The following is a 19,635-nucleotide window of genomic DNA, read 5'->3' on the forward strand; positions in this document are numbered from 1 at the left end:
CCTTTTGTATATAAAATGTACTCAAAATATCCACTCAAATCTTCCTATTATTCCTTTGAAAAACAAATTAACTTGTTTTTGTGTAAACAGTTACTGTACCACGATTTTATTAGGAGTAGTAGTAAGTTCTTTGAGACACACTCATAATTACGAGACACATAAAAGTAGGTTCTATCATTTAACTTTAAATGTCTTTAAATTATTAAACAGGTAACTGACAATTCATTCAAACAAAGCAGTAGACTCCATAGTGTACATATGTGTGTGTATGTGTGTATGTATGTGTATATGGTATATGTATATAATTATATAACATATGGATTATACATAAGTTCCACATTTTCTAAATTTTTTATAGTAAGTCAACTTACTGTTGACATGGAGTATTTCCTTTCAAGGTAATTTGTGTGTGTGTGTGCGCATTATAAAAAAGAATCAGTGATTATAATTTTGCATCTAGGTCTTGTACTTAGCATGAGGCCATTTTTCTATTTAATTACAAAATCTTCATAAACAATTTTAAACTGCCTAATGTGTCATCATGGGGGCATATTATTATTTACTTAACCATTCCTCTTATCTTAATCATATTATTTTCAATTACTTACTTTATCTGTATCATTTTTAGGATAAATCTTTTCCACATTTCTGTTTCCTTAGGGTAGATTTTAAGAGGAGCAATTAAGGGGACAAAAAATGAGAGCATTTTAAGACTTTAAATATATATTATTAAATTGTGCTAAAAGGACTACTGATTTTTAATTTCTATTAAGAATATACAATGAGAGGGCTTAATTTGGAGGTTATGCAGGCCATCACTGGACCACATAATTTTTTTCTTATTTTTTTAAATTATAAAAGTGATTTATGTTTGTACACACAACAGTAAAAACACTCTTTTCTCCCCCACCTTTCTTAATTCCTTACTATTAACAGTTTGGGAAGTATACTGTCAGACTATTTTTAATCCAAAAAATATTTATATTACTTAAATTTTAACAACAGTATATTTATTTTGATGTATATTGAAAATGTATATGTAAATAGACCATTAAACTAAGTATTATTGCTTCTGATGAAGCTCAAAAAATTTAAATTGGTTTAAAAATAATATATATTAAGTAAATAAAAGTACAAGTAGTATGGAAATATGTAAAAAAAAACAAAACATTTTGAAGGAAATATGAAAATGATAACTTTAGGAAACTGCCATGGAGGCATAGCTTCCAGAGCTGACTGCCTCACCATCAGCTCTGAGTTCTTGACCAAGTCACATCCCCACTCTGGGCTTCAATTTGAGTGCAAGCAGTAGGTATCTGGAAATACCAGTCTTTCTGCTATAAGGGATGCCTCAACAAATGAGCAATCGTCCAGTTGAGCATTTTTCTTCTAAGTTTTGGTTAATCTAATCATAGTTGATTTTAGCTTGCTCTTTTTCCTAAAAAAAAAAATCACATCTAGTAAGAATTTCATGTTAAATTATGAGTTAGGGGAAGACATTGGCTTTAAAATGAAATCCCAAAATTTTATCTTAAAATATTACTTCTCAATAACTTCACTGGCAAAACAGAAATTTTCAAATTAATCAGCCTCCTTATTGGCCAAATTCCTGTGTTGCTTTTGAGTTAAGTCAAAAATGTAAAGTACTATAACCAAGTAATGAGATTTTAAAGCTAGTGATTCCTCTTTGTGTCCTTAGCATTCAGTTCCAAGTATGGCACACTGTGGATGCTAAACAAATATGCGATAGTTGGATAATATTCCACAAGAAGAATACTCCATATTATAACAACTAGTTTAATAGAACTGTAAATTTAACTCCTATCTGTGGTAGACTTTAAAAAAATTATAGAACATTGCTATTGAAACATCTTTGGTATCCAAAGGTATATAGACAAAGATTCATACAGAGTAAGTTTAGTATAAATTACTGCAATTTCTCTTCCTTTGAGGGCTGTTCAGAATTATGAATAGTCCACCTTTGTCTTCTTTTAGTTACTTCTCCCTAAGCATGGACACTGGTCCACTAGTTACATAGGTTTGTAATGGGTTTATGAGAATATATTGATTTTTCTGTAAGGGATCAGAAAGAAAGTGTGCCAGTGACTTCACTTTCTTGATGTTTGGAGGGTCCACAATTGATCTAACTTGGAGTTTTCAGAAAAAATTCAAAGACTGAGTAACTTCCAACAAAAGTAAAAGATCTCAAGAATTAAAAGTTTAAAAAAAATGTAGCAACAGCCCTGGCTGCTGAGGTTGAGCCTCATCCTGTGCATCAAAGGGTCAGAGGTTCAATTCCCAGTCAGGGCACATGCCAAGGTTTCAGGTTCAGTCCCTGGTCAGAGTGTGTGTGGGAGACAATGGACTGATGTTTCTCTCTCTCTCCCCCTCTCCTTTCCCCAATCTCTAAAATCAATAAAAAAATATTTAACCCCCCCCACAATGTAATAACAAAGTCAAATTGTAAAAAGACCATATTAAATTGCAAAAAAAAAAAGGAGTTTTATATGGGCAGGAAAATACCAAGTTCAAGAGGCATATCACAATATAGTCCAATGTTTAAGGATGAAATAATTAAGACTTCTGAAAAAGCCATACTTTCTATTCATCTACTCTTTATTTTGCTAAAATCATCAGCTTGAACAGTTTTCCAGCTGGGATTTAGAAAGTGGGGTTATAAACTGAAATTTTTTTTTTGGTACTGTTTTCAGGAAGCAGGAAGACTTTTCCTTTTCTATATGATAGAATGTGAAAATTGAAACAATGGCATTGGAACACCTATACACTTTATTTCAGTTGAAATTCTATCTTCTTAATGTAGCCTCTGGACCAACTCTTCCTTCTTCCCGTGATTCCTTCCTGAAGGTGACCGAAACCCCCTGTCCCCTCATAAACACTTTTCTTTAAGAGATTTGGGTGCCTTCCCTTCCTAAACCTCTAAAAATCAAAATGATTGATAGACTGTTCCTATCCTGCTAGAGCTGGGCAAGTAAGAGGATTATACTTGCATGGGTCACTCTGATTATAGGATTCCACTGTTTCTTGAACTAAAATTGCAAGATTTATTATTCTATTAATGCTCATAAAGTCACTCTTTTGATGAGCCATAATTTCCCTTTATGAGGAGTCTGTATGCCACTCACCCATGGAGAAGAAAGTCCAGACTTCCAACATATTCATATTTCCTGGATCATTAATAAAGTCTTGAAATCCCATATGACTCCAGGGGATAATGGCATAGGGTACAGTAACAAAAGGCAAATTTCACGGAGTCAACTTGTCCCCACAGACTTCCCTCACACTGTTGGCTGTGTGCAAAATCTTTTCCATTTCTATTTTAAAATTGAGAAATTAACCGTCCTGGTGGAGAAGATAACCCACCGACTAGGCTTGTATTATCTTTGTGAATATTCTTAGGGAATGAAATAGCAGGAGGTGTGAACTTTCTTCTGTTTATCTTAATGGTCCGCTAATGGCAAAGCATAATTACAGTTACTTAAGTGCCAAGTTTATCAAGATATTCACTAAAACCTTCAGCCACAGCGCTTTCCTTGACTGACTTTTATTTCTCCAATGGCTTTGCTATCATTGGAAAGACAACTGCCCCCAATAAAAACAAGCAAACAGAAAACCCACCCTGCCCAACCATGCTTCATTGCTTTCCATTATTTTCGTTGGGCAGTCAATACAGTGGGACTCCAAAAAAAGTCGAAGGAAAAAAAAAAAAAGTATGGGATCAGTCATTGAAATTTTAGCCTTCCCACATTCAAAAAGCTGGGCTATGCGCGAGTTTTGCAGGAGTTTGCTTCATGGCTTTGGGAAATCAATTTGTTCCTAAACCTGAAGGTGGTCTTCTAAAGACCATCCTGTATTTGGGATGGAAACTCAGCCGTTGTACCCCCACCCCCACCCCCACCCCAGTGCACCCGCAAGAGAAGCCCGAAAGCCACCTATCTCCCCCATCGGTCTCTGGATCTCCTCGCTGCCTTTGTCCCTTCTAGACGTGGAAGCCTGGAGAGGAGGCTTGGTTTCCAAGGATTGGAGCGTTTGAAGGGCGGGGCCATCTCCAAGTCCATCTCCCCTTTTTGTGCTCTCCTCCTGGGACGGGAGGAGGAGCCAGGTCCCCCGCGGCCCGCTCGGGAGCTCGCTATTTCGGTCGCTCGAGGTGAGTGCGAAAGGGCGGCAGCCCGTTTCCTTGCGGCGCAGGTTAATTTCTGGAGTTCACCGCGGTCGGCCCGCCCGCCGCCGCCCGGGCCCCTGCCAAGCGGGTTGACGAGGTCGGAGGCGTGCTGGGGCGCGCTCACGTTTTCGCGAAAGGCTCCTCCCCGGGGCTCATTCCCCGACTGCGGGAAGCCCTACGGTGCCCCGGGAGCCTCGGGCTTCCTCTGACCTCGTCGCTTCTTCCTCCTCTCCCACCGCCCGGCTCCCCGCGCCCCTGCCCCCCGGGGGAAGGGCGGCCCCCATCTTAGGATTTCCGACCCAAGCCAACCCAAAGAAGGTACCTCCACGTCGAAGAAGATTTGATCACAACCTCCAAAAACCCCAGCAGTAATAGGAGCTTTCAACCTGAAATACGATTGTTATTTTCCCGGTGCAGAGCTTGACAGGAAAAAAAGTCAGCTTTTTATTAAAGACAAAGAGGTAAATGATCAGCCGGGGCGCTGGAAGGGACGGCGGAGACCTGGCGCGTTTCTTCTCGCTGCCACGAGGAATTTATGGGGGAGCGGCGGCCAGCGCTCAGACACCCCTGGGGTCCCGTGGGGGAGGAGCTCGGGACAGAAGGACTTCCCCAAGTCCCTCCAGGCACCTGGAAGGGAGAGCCCTCCCCGTTCTGCACAAAGCCGGGATCGTCTCAGTCCTGAACGGCCTTACCGTCCTCCCCTCTCCTTTCTTCTTTCCCGTCTCTTTCTTTGGATCCCGTCCGCCTCTCGCCTCTGCGCTTCCTCCTCCCCGTGCTCCTCTCCCTACTTTTTCTCTCCCCTCTCCGCCTCGCCTCTCCCTCCCCCTCCTTTCTTCTCCACCGCACGCGTAGAGTGTCATTTATTTATTTATTTATCACCCGCGCCATCAACACCCTTTTAGGGCTTCCAGGCTTTTCAATGCGAGTGGGAGGAGAAAAGGGCAGGAAGTGTTGACTCGGAGGGGGGTGAAATCGTGCCTCTGGGTGAGAGATTCTGCCCCAGAATAAACGGTTGGGGAATATCTAGGAAATTGAGGAGTCAGGTCTGTTTCTGAAGCCCCGCTATCCGGTAGGAACCAACTCCGCGCGCGTCTCCTCCTCCCCCTTTATTGTACGGGTTTATGGATACATCTTCCTGGACTGTTGTTTGGAAGGGGGAGGGAGGGAGTATTGAAAGGGGGCAATCTTGCCCTGGGTCCTCCACACCGCGCCTTCTCCACCGGATGCGCGCTCCCCAATGCAAAGGAATCCGGCGACATCCCCCAATTCAGACACGGACAAAAGAAACTTTAATTAAGGTCCCTGCCCCGCGCGCTGCGTGTTTCTCTCTCCCGAGGCTGTTGATGTCCAACTCGAGGATGCGAGAAATAGAAATGGTACAACCAGCCCATGCCCTTGAACTTCAGTTGCTCCTGACTTGCTGTATTGATTTTAATACTGTAGCCTAGCGCCCCCCCCCCCCTTCCCGGGCGCCCCTCATCAGATTAAAGCCTTAGGAGATGCTCCACCTGGTGTGGGGGGGCACTCCTTTGCAATAGGGATAGGTCAGAACGATTGGGGGAAAATTACACCAAATAAAAATTCAAGGTGTGAAAGCTTCATCTTGGCTCTCTTGTCTTCAACACCATGACACCTTATCATTAGGAGCGCTGATTGTTACTTTCCGAGCCTTTAGATGATCAGCCAGAAAGTGCAAACAACGCCGGGCAGGAGGGTGTAAAGTTATTTAAGTAGGCTTTTTTTTTTTTTTTTTTTTCTTTTGGTGCGCCGTCAAAACATTTCACAAGTTAGGAAAAGAAAGTGGTGGTTCCGAGGCTCGGGATGATGGGTTCTCTCCCTCCTCCACCCCCTTTCCATATCAGAAAAAGAAATAAAATGCACAATGAGCCTTTATTTCGGGGGAGAAGACCTCAAAATACGTGCCAGTAATGGACAATTTTAGCTTTTCATTGGAGATATGCCGCAAACTGGAAAGGGATTAAAAAGCCCCACGTGGTTGATCTGGATTTAGACTTGCAACCTCGAGTTCCCCAGGTCTGTTCTCTGCAAAGATTGGCCTCTAGATGGATGCGCGCGAGGCACTCTCCGGGGCCGGGGCTCGGCCCCCGGGGCAGGGCTGAGGGTGGGCGCGCGATGCGCCGCGGGACAGGGTCCTCACGGGGGCTTCCTCCGCCGGCCGGGGCGGCCGGGCGCCTGCGGGGCGCGAGCGCGCACGTCTCCGCCGGGCCGCCGCGCTCCTCGCACCGCCTTCCCCGCAGGTCTTTATTCATCTCATCTCCCTCTTCCCCTTCTCCTCCTCCTCTGCCTCCTTCTCCTCCTCTTCCTCCTCCTCCTCTGCCACCACCTCCTTCGCCGCCGCCACCTCCTCCTCTTGTATCTCACTGGCCTGGCTCTGCGTTGCTCTGAGTGACAAAGACAATGTCCCGGTCTTAACTTTGCAACCACCTTGCCTCCTTCTGGGGTTCACCGGTGGGGGGGGCGGAGGGGGGGGACAGCAGCCGCAGCCTCAGCATCTCCTCCAGCTTCTGCTCTTCTCCGGCTCTTGGAGAATTCTTCCCTTTCCTGCCCCCAGCCCTCTGCCCGTTTCTTTCTTTCTTTTTTCTTCCTCTCTCCCGCACGTTGTTGTTGTTATTAGAAAGGCTTCGCGCACCCCCTGGTGCTCCGGCGTTTTGTGTGGCAGGAGAAGATTGTCTTCCTTCTCTCTTTCTGTCTCGCTTTCTCTCTCCCTCTGGTTGCTCATTATTCAGAGAGAGACACAGAGGGAGGGAGAGAGAGAGCGCGCGCGAGGGAGAGGGAGGAGAGGAGAGAAGAGGAGAGAGGGGAGAGAGAGTGAGAGGGAGGGAGGGAGGGAGGGAGAGGGAGAGAGACGGATATCTCAGGTCATCTGCAGCTGCAGCGAGTCTGAGGAGCCGAGGAAGGCAGGGAAGATGGCGATCCTCCATTGCTGAGACCCGGCAGAAGCACATGAGACTCCCAAACAACTTCCACAACAATAACCCGAGCAGGAAGAGGAGAAAGAGAAAGAGGCTGAGGAGGCGGCGGGGCTGGAGGAGCCGAAACACCTCCCGGCGCCGGGCCGCGGCTGCTGTAAGTTCCTGCAATGAGCAGGCACCTCGGGGTGGTCCGAGCGCCCCGGGAGCGGAGCGCGGGGCGGCGGACGCACCAACGCGCTCATTCATTCGGCCGACGAGGGCTGGCGGAGCGGGTGGAGCGGGAGGAGAGGAAGTCCCCTGCGTGGACTGGCTGCGGGGAGAGGAGAAGCGAGGGAGCGGAGGAGGGGGAGGAGGGAGAGCGAGAGGGGGAGGAGGAAGAGGAGGAGGAGAAGCGAGGGAGGAAGAGGAGGAGGAAGAGGTGGGGAAGGTGGCGGTGGCCGTGGCAGCGAGGTGGCTGTGCTTTTCCTGCTGGCTGCTCCTTCTGCCGGGGGGAGCGGAGCGCGGTGGCTTAATTAATTTCGTGTAGTTCTATGGAGAGAAGAGAAAATGAAAGATGAGTGAGAAGAGAGCTGGAGGCTTAGGACGGATGCTCTGAGCGCGGGGACCGGAGTAGGGACCGAGAGGGGGGCGCAGGGCGGGAGGCGAGGAGACCTCAGCCGAGAGCCAGAGGGAGCGAGCGAGGGGCAGAGGAGGGAGCGCTCCGAGCCGCCCCGACCCGAGCCGGTTGACCTCTTTCTTTCTCTGTCCCTCTCCTTCCTTTCCCCCTCTGTGTCTGCCTGTCCCCAGCCCGATGGCAAACCCGTGCGGATTGGCACCCCCCTCTTCCTCAGGTATTTGGCTCTCTCTCTCTCTGTCTCCGAAGTTGGGATGCGGGGTCGGGATGTGTCGGGGGTGGCGGCTGCTGCTGCTGCTGCTGGTGCTGCTGCTGCTGCTGCTGCTGGTGAGGACAGAGGCGAAGAGCGGGGGGCCCGGGCCGGGCGGGGGGCGCAGGTCCAGGAGCAGCTGAGGAGCTGTCTCCAGGCTGGGGGTTCAGAAGCGTCTGGTGGAGGACAACGGTTTCTGGAGAGGAGAAGCCATTACACACGCTTGGCTCTCCTGAGGAAAGGAGCCAAGACGGCAGGGGCCTGGGGGTCGCCTCCCTCCTGGTGCGGTTCCCAGGGGTCTGCCCTCGTTCCAGGCGCGAGGGGAAGCCGCAGCCGCCCCCCATTGGAGCAGCCCCTCTCTTTCCCTTTCTTTATCTCCCTGTCCTCCATTTGCAAGCTGTCTGCTTTGGTTCCAGTCCAGACTCCAAAACACAAAGCTCCTTCTCACGTTCATTCTCCAGGCTTTTCACCATTCCTGAAGGAACCCTCATTTTCTTTTCATTGTAGCTTCTAACCTCCAGAGAGGGAGGGAGGCAGGCTGCCTGGAGCTCCTTTTATATTCCTCCCCTACCCAAAAAAAAAAAAAAAAAAAAGTTTCATTTTTAAGCACGCGCCTGGGATGGGAAAAGACCAACCAGTTGGGGCTTTCTCCCTGGGTTCGGGGGGGCTGTTTCTGAGCGTGTGTTGGCTGTTGGGTGCGCTTTGGTTTTGTTTCTGGAGGTGGGCTCGCAGGTTGTGGAGGAAGTGACTAGTTTGGTGGAGAGCTGGGAACTGAGTCAGGTAAGCCGTGTCATGTTGTAACTCCACCAGAAAATGGAGGAGAGCGGGTTTCCAGGAGACAAAGCTGAGATGAGAAGTGTTTATAAAATTATGGATGTCTCCATTTTGAAGCTCTGTTGGTGGTGGCTGGAGGAGAGGAGGCTTGCCTGCCTCCTCTCTGCCTTTCCTGGGGGGAATCTTGTGGTGGTTCCTCACTGTCTGTTCATTATGCAAGGAAATGAGGGGCTTTTAAGGGCTGCTCAGATTTTTCTCCCACCAAAGGAGTGCTTTCTCAAGTTATTGAGATGTTTGTTTCCATTTTAAAGTAAACTTTTGGGTGTGTTGTTGGTTTTTTTGGTTGTTTTTTTGTTCTGTGTTTTTTTTCCTTTTGAGTGGACCTGGAGGGTTTTGACCTCCTTCAGGAAAGGAAAGGCAAAACCTTAACACGTTTTCCACTGAGGTCTTCACACAACTTCAGGCTGCTGCAGGTCTCCTGAAAAGTCACCAGGAAATGTTATTTCCTCATTGTGATCTTGGTGGTGGTGGCCCTCAGCTGAGATTCTGGAGTTCTGGGCTTGGCTCTCATCATGTTTTGATGCATTGCAAGACTTTATTGTCTGGTTTGGGTGGATCTCTGGGGGGGAAAAACAAAATAAAAAAAACCAACAACAAACCCTTCCAGATCTCAGGAAGCCTGACTGACACCGGTTCCTCCAGGGTCTACGTTTCTCTTCAGGTTGTTCCATTTGTGTCTGAGGCCTTCTTTTCAGTTCCTTTGTTTCTCCCCTTGCCTTCCATTCTGCTGTTTTTTTCCTGTGTTCTCAAGTACGGCAAGTCTTCACAAATATCAGATGTCTTCTTAACAATGTCACTATGGAAACTAATTTTTAAAAAGATTATGTCGGTGGAGAAAACCTACGTCCAGGTCCCTTCACCTTTTTATTTGGGAGGAATTCATTAGTCTTAGGGGAGGACATTTTGTGAGGAGGGTTTGAAGAAAGGACCCAGTCCTACCTCGGCCCACGCACATTGATTGGAGTTCTTCACAGATTAGTTCTAGAGAATGCATGCAATCGATCCAAGTACAGAACTAAATCCTGCAGTGCTTGAGGGTGTTATAAAAGCCAACCATGAAGACGTTGCTTTTCCATTAGGGAAGGTAGCCATCTTGAGGATGAGGGGAGATGTTGGAAGAATTTTAGATGGACTGTTGAAGATAGGTGAGGAGGGGCTCCACGGTGGAATGAAAACTTGGAGGAGATTCAGAACCAATTAATGTATTGTAAGGAAGCTGATTAGACCTTGTTTTCAACTAAGGAGGAATACAGAAAGGTACCAGCTTCAACAGAGACAAGGAACACATTGGTGAGCGACTTATACCAGCCTTTTTCATGCTTTGCTTTCTCATTCTGTGTCAGATTTGTGTGTGTGTGTATGTGTGTGTAGTTCCCTATGTCTACAGTATTTTTGTGCATATTGAAGTGGTTTTAGATTCCAGATGCAATTATATTCCTGTTGAGTAGCTGGTAGCAGTGTCATTCAGTGAATGCACAATGCTGTATATGACAACCTCACATCTTTCAAACCAAACTGTTGTGTCATTAATTGAGGGTTATTGTTCTTCTGAGGGGTGTGAAAAGAGAGGGGGAAACACATGGGTCTTTAGCTGATAATTGTCCCTGGTCAACGAAGTAAAACCCTGTTTTTGCAGATGAAGATGTATGGTTTTCAAGATTTTTCAGTTGATGTGTATGCTCATTTAAAAATACTTCTCTTAAGATCTCTGCTGCTTTATTCGAAACCTAGGCCTCTCCAAGAGCACTTTAAAAATCTTACTTGGAATCATACCTTTTATTATTCATTTTTCAGTATTATCTTTTGATCCCCATTACTCTGCTGTTAAGTGGAATGTCATCAATGTTTTATTGAAATTTGCTAGTGCATATAAGGATGCTACATGTGCAAACTCAGAAGTTCAAATGGAATAAGGGAGTTATTTGGGAAAGTAATTACCAGGTAATTTTGCATCTAATTTACCAGATATGTATAACATACATATATTATGCGTTGATCTTGAAACAGACTTCCACAGTACCTTGTTGTTGGTACCAGGACAACTGCTTAATTACTTATTTCAGTGGGGGGACAATCTGACAAACTGGTTGCCAGTCTAGCGGTTTGATTCACCGCATTTTTTACTTTGCAACCAAACGTTTTGGTGTCTTTATAGAGTTGAGCTTTCTGGAGGGAAAGAATTAAGAATCTATGAGGCATTTTGGAGTTTGAGAATATGTTCTATAACTGGTTACCTAATAGACCCGTCCCACCTCTGATCCCCTTCATCAATATGGGGAGCACCATAATATTAAACTCATGGTTTCTTGTGTTTGTCTAGAGTATACACTTGAAATGGGACAAGTATCTTGGAAAAACCATTATGAAAAGTAAAAAGAGTATCAAATTGAACATTCTCATTTGGTGTCAAAGCTCAGAGACCCTTTTTGTTTTTGAGACATCAAGTTGATGAGGCTCGTTATGTAAATTTTTGCCTTAGCTCTAATATGTCATCAGGAGAAATCATTCTGGAGAAATATATGGGAGCTATGATGCTGTCATTAAAAAAAGATTCTTGTTGGAACTTCATAGTCCATAATATCTCATTAGATTTATGTCCATCTGATTCATTGATCACATTCCCTGAGGACTTGTCCCCCCTCCCCCTTTGGAGTGAGAGACAACTTTTAGACACTAAATAAATAAACTTTTTATATATAAATATATAAAATCTTTCTAATGAGTCTTCTAGAAGACAGTAGGAGAAAAGAAATCCACCTCTACTAATGGACTTTAGAGTACTTGTGGTCAGTTTTCCTGAAAGCAAAGGATGGTCAAGTTGCCTTGGGTAAGAGTTCTATTTTCTGTGTGATGGAGTTTAATAAGGTCTAGTCTATCTTGAATTCTTTCCTGGTGTTGAGTTGTAGTTTCGTGTGTGTTTTTTTTTTGGTTAAGGTAACCTTACTTACCTTCTTTGTGGTGTGTGCCTTTATCAGACTTAATAGTTCACGGCCTCATGGGACAGAGCATTGACAAAGCCGTATTGAGTGTTTCAGGTTGATGACTGGAGAACAGAGGTGCTGTTTCACAATGCCACACTCACAAGTTAGGAAATATATAAATAATGAACTCAGATTGCAGAGGACCTGACAGGAGTGTATAAGTGGATGATTGGTACATGGGAACTAAGGAAATTCAGAAGGGGGGGGCCTAGGAGGGGAATATTAGCAGGGCCTGTCGCTAAAATCTGGTGAACTGGAGGGGAAAATCACTGTCAGTGTGTGTGTATGTGTGAAAGCAAGTATCTTTGGTGAGATTCACATACTTAGGAAGTTGGTGGCCTTGAGAGAAACATTAGCTAGTGACCTATTAATTGATTATGAGAAAATGGAGAAGGAGAAGAGATAGTGCTAGAACAAAATTCCTCTTCTTGTGTGATATGCCAAGACATCTGGCAGATGTTATGTTGGGCCCCAAGGAATGGACAGTTTAATTTTAGCCCTAGCAAGGAAATGGGAAGTTCTGAGCTCTTTTAATAGCACAAGTCACAATTCTTAGTTTGGGGAAGGTTGCTTAAAAAAATAAGAAAGGAAAAGAAGAGAGGCATTTATTATAATATGAAAGAACTCCAGGGAGCACGGAGATGAAGCTGAGGTTTTGGGGTGATGGACAAAAATATTATTTCCCAAGTAGAAATTAACAGAAAATCGTTTAAAAGCTGATGAAGAGGTGCACCATAAATGATGAGTATTGAGTATTTACTCTTCACCAGCAAGAGCTTCTCATTGAGAAGCCGGTTGTTTGTGCCTTAGAGAGATCATCAACTGCAAATCTTCCCCTCCCCCAGCATTTTACTGAAGAGGAAACTGGCACCGAGACTTGAAGTGACTTGCCCAAGGTCAGAAGGTTCAGCTGTAACAAAGCCAGGCCTAGAACTCAGGTCGACTGACTCCCAACCCAGTACCCTTTCTGCTGCCCCAGTGCATGTGATTGTAGCGGTTTGTGAAACACCATCTCAAGACACTCATCATACACTAGTGGGGCAGTTGATTTAACATGTTGGGGAACCCTGGGCTGATCATGGTTTCGTTTGTAGAAGTGACACACCAGAGGCCTATTTCATGCATATGACTTTTGGTCAAGTTTTAGCTCTTGGGTTTGTAGCTGTGCTTTGCACTGTCGTCTTCTCTGTGGTTCTGTCACCCAGGGCTTGGGAATCCTTTTCAAAACCCTTCTTTGGAAGTTTGTCTGGGTCAATTGCAGCTTACAAAAGTGCCCACAATTGGACTCTGAGGATCTATTTTGCAACACGGTACAAACTTAAATTGACTCCTTTCAGAGATGCCATTTTGTAATACTGATGAATGTCCAAGGGAGTGAAATCCCGTCTCAGACAATTACTGGTGATTTTCCAGTGTTCTGTACTCATCCAAAAACGTGCCCTCCATGTGTCTTCCAGGAGCCCAGTTCTCTCTTGCAGACCAATGGCTAGCAATTTCCCATTCCCAATATACATGAAGACACCTTTAAAATGACATTTCAGCAACATGAGCAATATTTAACCATGAGAGAGACATGGGTCAATACTTTAGGAAGGGTGAGATGGGTTTCCACTTCTGATTCCTCTTGGACGGGTGAAAGTAATTTTGTACAGAAGAGTGATGTTTGGAAGTTTCCACGTTTTCTAAGCTTCTTCCAAACCAAAGCATAAATTCTCAATCCAGGGAGGCAGTCTGGAGAAGGTAGTGCTGGATATGGACTTCTGGCAGGAACACAGTTAACGCTATAAACAGTTGAACCTCAGTGTGGCACTCCTCCAAATGAGTTGACTGTCGAAAATAAAATGTTCCAGAAGAACTGGGAGAACAGGAAAGAAGTTAAAACAGCATGGTCTGCATGCCAGTACTGAAGGGAAGAAAAAAAGTTTGGTGGGGGGGGATCATTGGAGAGAAGATAATCCTAAATTGAACTGTCTCCTGGATTTATAAGACCCAGGAGGAGAAGTTTCCACATGAGGGAAAATGGATTTTTATGACTTGAGATTGTGTTTGCAGGTGACTAGGAAGCTCTTTTGAATCTTTTGTCCCCTTGAACTTTGTATCTTGAGAACTGCACACACTGATAAATAGGAAGTCAGTTGGAAGTGCTTTGGATTTACATTTTCTGCTTGGACATACTATCATAAAATGTATCTACTTTCTAAGGGCTCTTGTCCTCAGCAGTTGAAGCATCCATAAGATTTTTAGTCTTTGGATGTGTGACTCCAACACAAAGTTGGTTTTTTTCAGGGTTTGGAGAGACAAGAGGTAGGTAGAGTGGCTGTGGTGCAAAAAGGTACCAGTGTGGTCACCTGCAGATGCATTGTCTTTTAATTCTGGTGAGCAGATTACTTGGTGTCTTCAAAGCATTCCTGCCTAATTCCTAGCTGGAGACTTTTTTTTCCTGAGTTATTCTTGGATGGAAGGGTTCTTTTTGTGCCAGGTCATGGGTATTTCGGTATTGATTTCCTTGCTTTCATGTGTTTGCTTGTGCAGTTCGTTGCATGTTGCTTCTGGATATTAATAAAATACATCTGCTCTGCCTGTCCACATCTTAACCCCAAACTTCATTCAGAGAGCAAAGCCTGCACTTGGGGGTGAAGGAAAGGTTGGTAGGTACTTGTTTATTCAAAAATAAATTCTTGAGATGAAGACCACTTAATTCAGAAAGTTATTTGCCAGGCTTTCGAGTAGACTTTTCACAAAGACCATGCAAGGGAAGATTCTATTAGGAAAATTCTATTAGGAATCAATGGATCCTGATTTAAATGTTTTAGGATCACTTAGTAGGAAATTAAGCATTTGACCAAGATGAGTAAGCAAGGACTTACTGTTGCATTCAGATTGGTTTGAGCACAAAAGGAGCTGGAGGCCCAGGCCAGACAACTGTGTCAGAAGTAATTAAGCCCAGGATTTGTGGAGAGGCTTAGCTGCCACAGAGCCCAGCTGGGGGAGGCCACACTCACTCCCTAAGCCCTCGTCTGGCCAGTTGAACCAGAACATGAGCTAAGGACTTCAAATTTTGGAATTCTTCTCTTCCCTGTTCAGATTTAAGAGAGTAAAGTCATTATTTTTCAGTTTTGCTCATGTCAGTCGAGTGCTTCTCTCTTAAGCTGGGAAATGCCAGGGGTGGGGGAGCTGATTCCTTCTTAGGGAACAGTCTCCCTTTAACACTCCAAATGTGCCTATAACATTGTACTTATTACTCAGAAAATAATTGTGCAGTGGCACAATGTGGGATACTTGAAAGATGTTTGCTGCACAAAGGTTCCAATACTCACCTGCAGATTAAGAAATGGGCTTATAAGCCATCTCATTTCTATTGTTAATGAAAAGCTTTGGAAGGCACCTGTGAATTAGAGCTCCAGCTGCTATCATGGTAGGGGAAGTTAGGCCTTGAAAGGATACACGGATTAGCCCGTCAGAAAAGCAAACAGTAGCATCAGCACAAGTAGAAAATAGACAGGGTTGTAAAGCTAACAGAAAAGTAGGCTAAAGCATTGCCATAATTACGTGGTGGAAATTTGCTGGGAAGGAGAGACTGCCTGGATGGGAGAAGGAAAAGAAGAGAGGCAGGGGAATGATTGACAAGTGAAAATAGAAGAGGCCTGTCCACTGGGTAGAGCCTCCAGGAGGAAGAAAAGCCATTGCTTTTAAGAAAACAATAAAGCTAGTGGAAAAAGACCTTGTAATTTGGTACCTATTGCATGTGAAATATGAAGACCAGTGCTCAGACCCACATTCTGTGGTCTGTTCTTATTGTGAAAAACAGAATTGGGCTTGGAAGACAATTTATGTGACTTTAGGTTTACAAATACAGCTTTTCTGATAAAGGACAGACAGAAACTTGAAGAACTGGGTAAGTAGGCATAGGTGGAGATTTTCCTGGAAAATGAACGAAGTAGAGACTAGAGCACAGCAGTAAATACCTGCATTATTAATGAGCAGAAAATGTGATAGTCCTCTCTAGAGTTATCCATAGAGCTTCTTGACCTACGCTCTGGGTGTTAGAAGAAATGAGGAACCAAGATGTACTTATTTCAGAGGGGAAAGGAATGGACTGTGACAACTAACCTGGTGTCTAGTTTGGGATTAAGCCATTTACTTCAGCCAGGTGTCACAGGCTGGTCTGTCAATCCACTCCTGCCATTCTAAAATCCAAAATAAGGCCACTGTGGCTAAGAATGCTTAGCCATCCTAACCTCTAATTACATCATCCCTCTGTGTTGGGACCAATTAGTGAGCAATCGAGCGTCAACCACTCAGCCCAGATTAGACCTGATCTAGGGGTCCCTCATGCAGGGTAAAAATGTTTGAACACTGTATTATAAACTGAAGTTGGCCAAAAATAGAAACCAGCTATACGTAATGCAAATATTTCAATTACAAGTACTTACCACCCAGAAGCCACTTCAGTGGTTACTATCTTCAGGGATCTTCTCAGAAGACTGTTAGTTATTATTTAGTAATGATAAATGGGAAGGGGATCTGTGTGGAAGAGACCATTTTCATTTGCATGTCAGAGTTCAGCTTCAAGAACCTCTCCACCTTTCTGCTGTCAACTAAATATTGTCCCTTCTGATACTGGCTAAGAGTACCATCTTTAGGGAGAATGTGACTGCTTCATCAGACAGCGCTGCCAGCTCCTCTCTAAAATGGGAAGACCGCGGAGACCTTTGACAAACCCTATTTCCCCTCCTGGAGTGCCTCATAGTTCGTATCATACTAAATGATGCTTGTTTAACATTTAATATGAGCCAGACACTGTTCATATGATAGAGAAAAACAGAGGTTTGGGGAGGTAATTCACCCAAGGTCATGGAGCTACGAAATGGGGGAGCCAGGATTCACACGGGGTGGGTGGGGGTGGGGGAATTACCTCCTGGCTCTTGGCTGGTGGGAACTGGCCTTGGTTATTACTTAGTATGCTAATAGCTATGTTCCTGATGGTTTATCTCTTCCAGTTGCTTATGCCAGGAATATATCCTGGTGTTCTGGAAGGAAATCTGACCATAATGGAAAATTAATTGTAATATATTAGTTAATATGAGAGGTATAACTTACTGTAATAGCTTGACAAAGTGTGTTTAACTGAAGAGTATCGTCTTTGTGTTCTTCTGAGTCATAGAGAAGATGGTGTGGGGTGGGAGCAAGAGACCATGTAGGAGGACATTTAGAGAATAAATATTTTTTAATTGTACTGTATCAAGCTCAGGGGTGGAAAGTAGTTCTACACATGGATATTTAAAAAGAGCACCTGTCTTGTGGCAGACAGATATGCTGTATGACTGTTTTTGAAGTAGAGAAGAGTCTGGCTTTTTGCCTTCTTAGGGCTCCTTTTGAAAGTCTCAGTGCCCTGTATTGGCTCTGGTGACTATAAGCACGAGAGGTTTTCAGAAGCCACGCAGACATATTTGAAAATTAGTTCCACTGTCTAATGGTCATTTTGGGAAAACAGTGCAGATACTCTTCAAAGGCTGGGTGCTAGTGTTCCCCACGCCCTTCAGTGATCACCATGTGCTCTATTTAGACCATGGAGACATGATGAATGTTTTGGTTTTATTTGCCTCTCCCTGAAACATCACAGTACAGTAAGGAAGCCGCTGTTCATGGATGACCACAGATGCCCTTAATAGAGTAACAAGCTGTACTAAGGGAGATGGAATGGGTCCAGCTATCCCTGTGATATTCAGGACAGTAGCTTTTCTGTAAGACAGGGAATTGGGCATTAATTGCTGACTAGACTCTTTAACCTCAAAGCAACTAGTGGTGGTTTTATAAAATCTTAAATTTTGTTACAGAGCTGTTTAGGTGATCTCCTGTCCCCAGACTCATACCCAGGTCTTTGTAAGGGTGAGCATGTGTCCTGTATGTACAGTGTACAAGAGAAGGCCACAGAGTCACCCATGTTTACACGTCATTCATACTATCTACCAAACTTAGCAAAACCATTGTTTTCTTAAGGTATGGGAAAAGGCTCATAAAAAATAACTCCATAGGTGAAGAGAGGTAAAATTAAACTGTATGGAAGCATGCAGTTCTCCAGGTGGAATTTCTGTTTTAAGAGCAGTAAGCATTCCACTCAGCCTTGGGTAGCATCGCCCCAGCCAGTGGTGCCTAGTCATCTGAGATACTCCCCCAGGAGCCCGTCTCAAAGACCAGTCCTTAAACCCGCTTCTTCAACTTTCCACTTCTTCAAAGAGACATCTACCCAAGCTACTCTCCGGCTTTGCATAAAGTGAAGGTAAATTGGGTCTTTTATCTGTGTGCCTGCAGAGACACCCAGTTGGGAATAGGACATTGAATTTGAGAATACACTCATTGTGAGAGGTGGGGTAGGAGAGGAAGTCTCAGAGCATGTCCCCGAGGTAAATGTAGAAAGTTTATGTACTTAGGTCCAGGGGAGGAGTCCTCCATTCTACTGAAAAGAAAGGAAAATCACGTCTTGAAAGACAGACGCCATTGTAATGTGAAAAAGCACATTGTATAGATCACATAAAATAGGGAATGCTTAAGAAAGCAGAATTGTATCCAGAACTTAGGTGGAAGTTCTCATCACTCATTCTTCTCCCATGGCTTTGCCTCCAATTAGAAATTTTGGGGGGCAGAGAAGTGAAGTGGTATTGAATAGATATTTGCTGCTCCTGAAATTCATCCCTGCCCCTTCCCTTGGTGTCTGAGTACCTCACCCATTCTTTCTTTGACCAGTCGCTGTAGCTTGTTAATATGAATGAGCATCACCCATAGGTCCTGAAATTAGCAAGTGTTAAATGTTATGTGATTATTAGGGGAGAAACGATAATCTAGTCAGTGGGTTTAATTAGGTTATGATTGCCCAGTTGCTGCTTCATGATAATTATATTCATAACCCTGTTTCTAGACGTCAACTACAATTACCAGAATTGACCCCAGCACAGGTAAGTGTTAGCGAGCGATCGTTTTTGAAACAGCTTCTGAAGGGAGGTGAATTTCCAATGTTCCCAGTGTGCTCCTGCTGTCCCCTTTCCCTTCTGGACACCTTCATCATCTTTTCCCCACTTCAGTGGAAAGGAGGGTGGCAATATTATTTTGTCTATGACCATACGCATATTGTATAGCTTGTTTACAGAAAAAAAAGTTCTGAGAGTCATATATGACTGGAAAACATCAGTCAACCAGCAAATAGGAACCTTCATTAAAATCCAAAATTGGCTAGATTGTGTTTTTCCTCAGCACATGAAGCCTTCTCAGTAGATTTAATGTGATTCATTTGAATAGATCTTTTACTTTATAAGGCATAGTCTTAAAACGAACAAGAGAGTCATCTGTGTTTAAGATACTGCCTTATCACGAGATCATTAAGGTCTTCGAATGAAGAGTGAGAGCTTGCCACTTTATATTACCCCTTCCCCCCCAAACTCATGACATTTGCAGACAGTGTATTCTTGCAGAAACAACATGTCATTGCTGGGGACACTGTTTGCTGTTTATCTCCCAAATGAAGACAATGATTTCTAGGAAATACAAACAACAACCTGTATCAGAAGTGGGCATGGTAGTGTGACACAGTGAATCACTGGGCCAGATTGTCACTTGGCAGCCTTCCCTTTCTGACATACAAGTTCTATGGAAAAATAATTCAGTGAAAATTTGCATACCATGGCTAAACTTCAATGCAGTTGAGCTATCTGGAGAACTACGAGGAACTTGGCTACCATATATATGGGGGTACATGTGTATGAATGAGTATAGATAGGTAGATGGCTACCGTATATATGGGTGTATATGTGTATGGATGTAGATGTGTGTGTATAAATATGTAAATGTGT

General features: G+C 44.2%; 1 protein-coding gene across 9 annotated transcripts in view; it reads left to right on the forward strand.

Moving 5' to 3' along the window:
• Window positions 1-4,226: 4,226 nt before the first annotated feature.
• The window catches only part of ZNF462 (zinc finger protein 462), a 132,021-nt gene continuing 116,612 nt past the window's right edge, over window positions 4,227-19,635 (forward strand). For 5 of the 9 annotated variants that reach the window (XR_015715415.1, XR_015715416.1, XM_087822798.1 and 2 more), the window contains exon 1: window positions 7,845-7,943. The gene's annotated coding sequence lies outside the window, so the exon portion shown is untranslated. Of the gene's footprint in view, window positions 4,642-7,009; window positions 7,268-7,844; window positions 7,944-8,242; window positions 10,101-19,635 lie in introns of those variants that run through there. The other 4 variants (XM_087822802.1, XM_087822799.1, XM_087822806.1 and 1 more) reach the window with 4 other exon arrangements.

This window comes from Miniopterus natalensis, chromosome 12 (genome assembly GCF_054644295.1).
Source record: "Miniopterus natalensis isolate mMinNat1 chromosome 12, mMinNat1.hap1, whole genome shotgun sequence".
Classification (NCBI taxonomy): Eukaryota; Metazoa; Chordata; class Mammalia; order Chiroptera; family Miniopteridae; genus Miniopterus; species Miniopterus natalensis.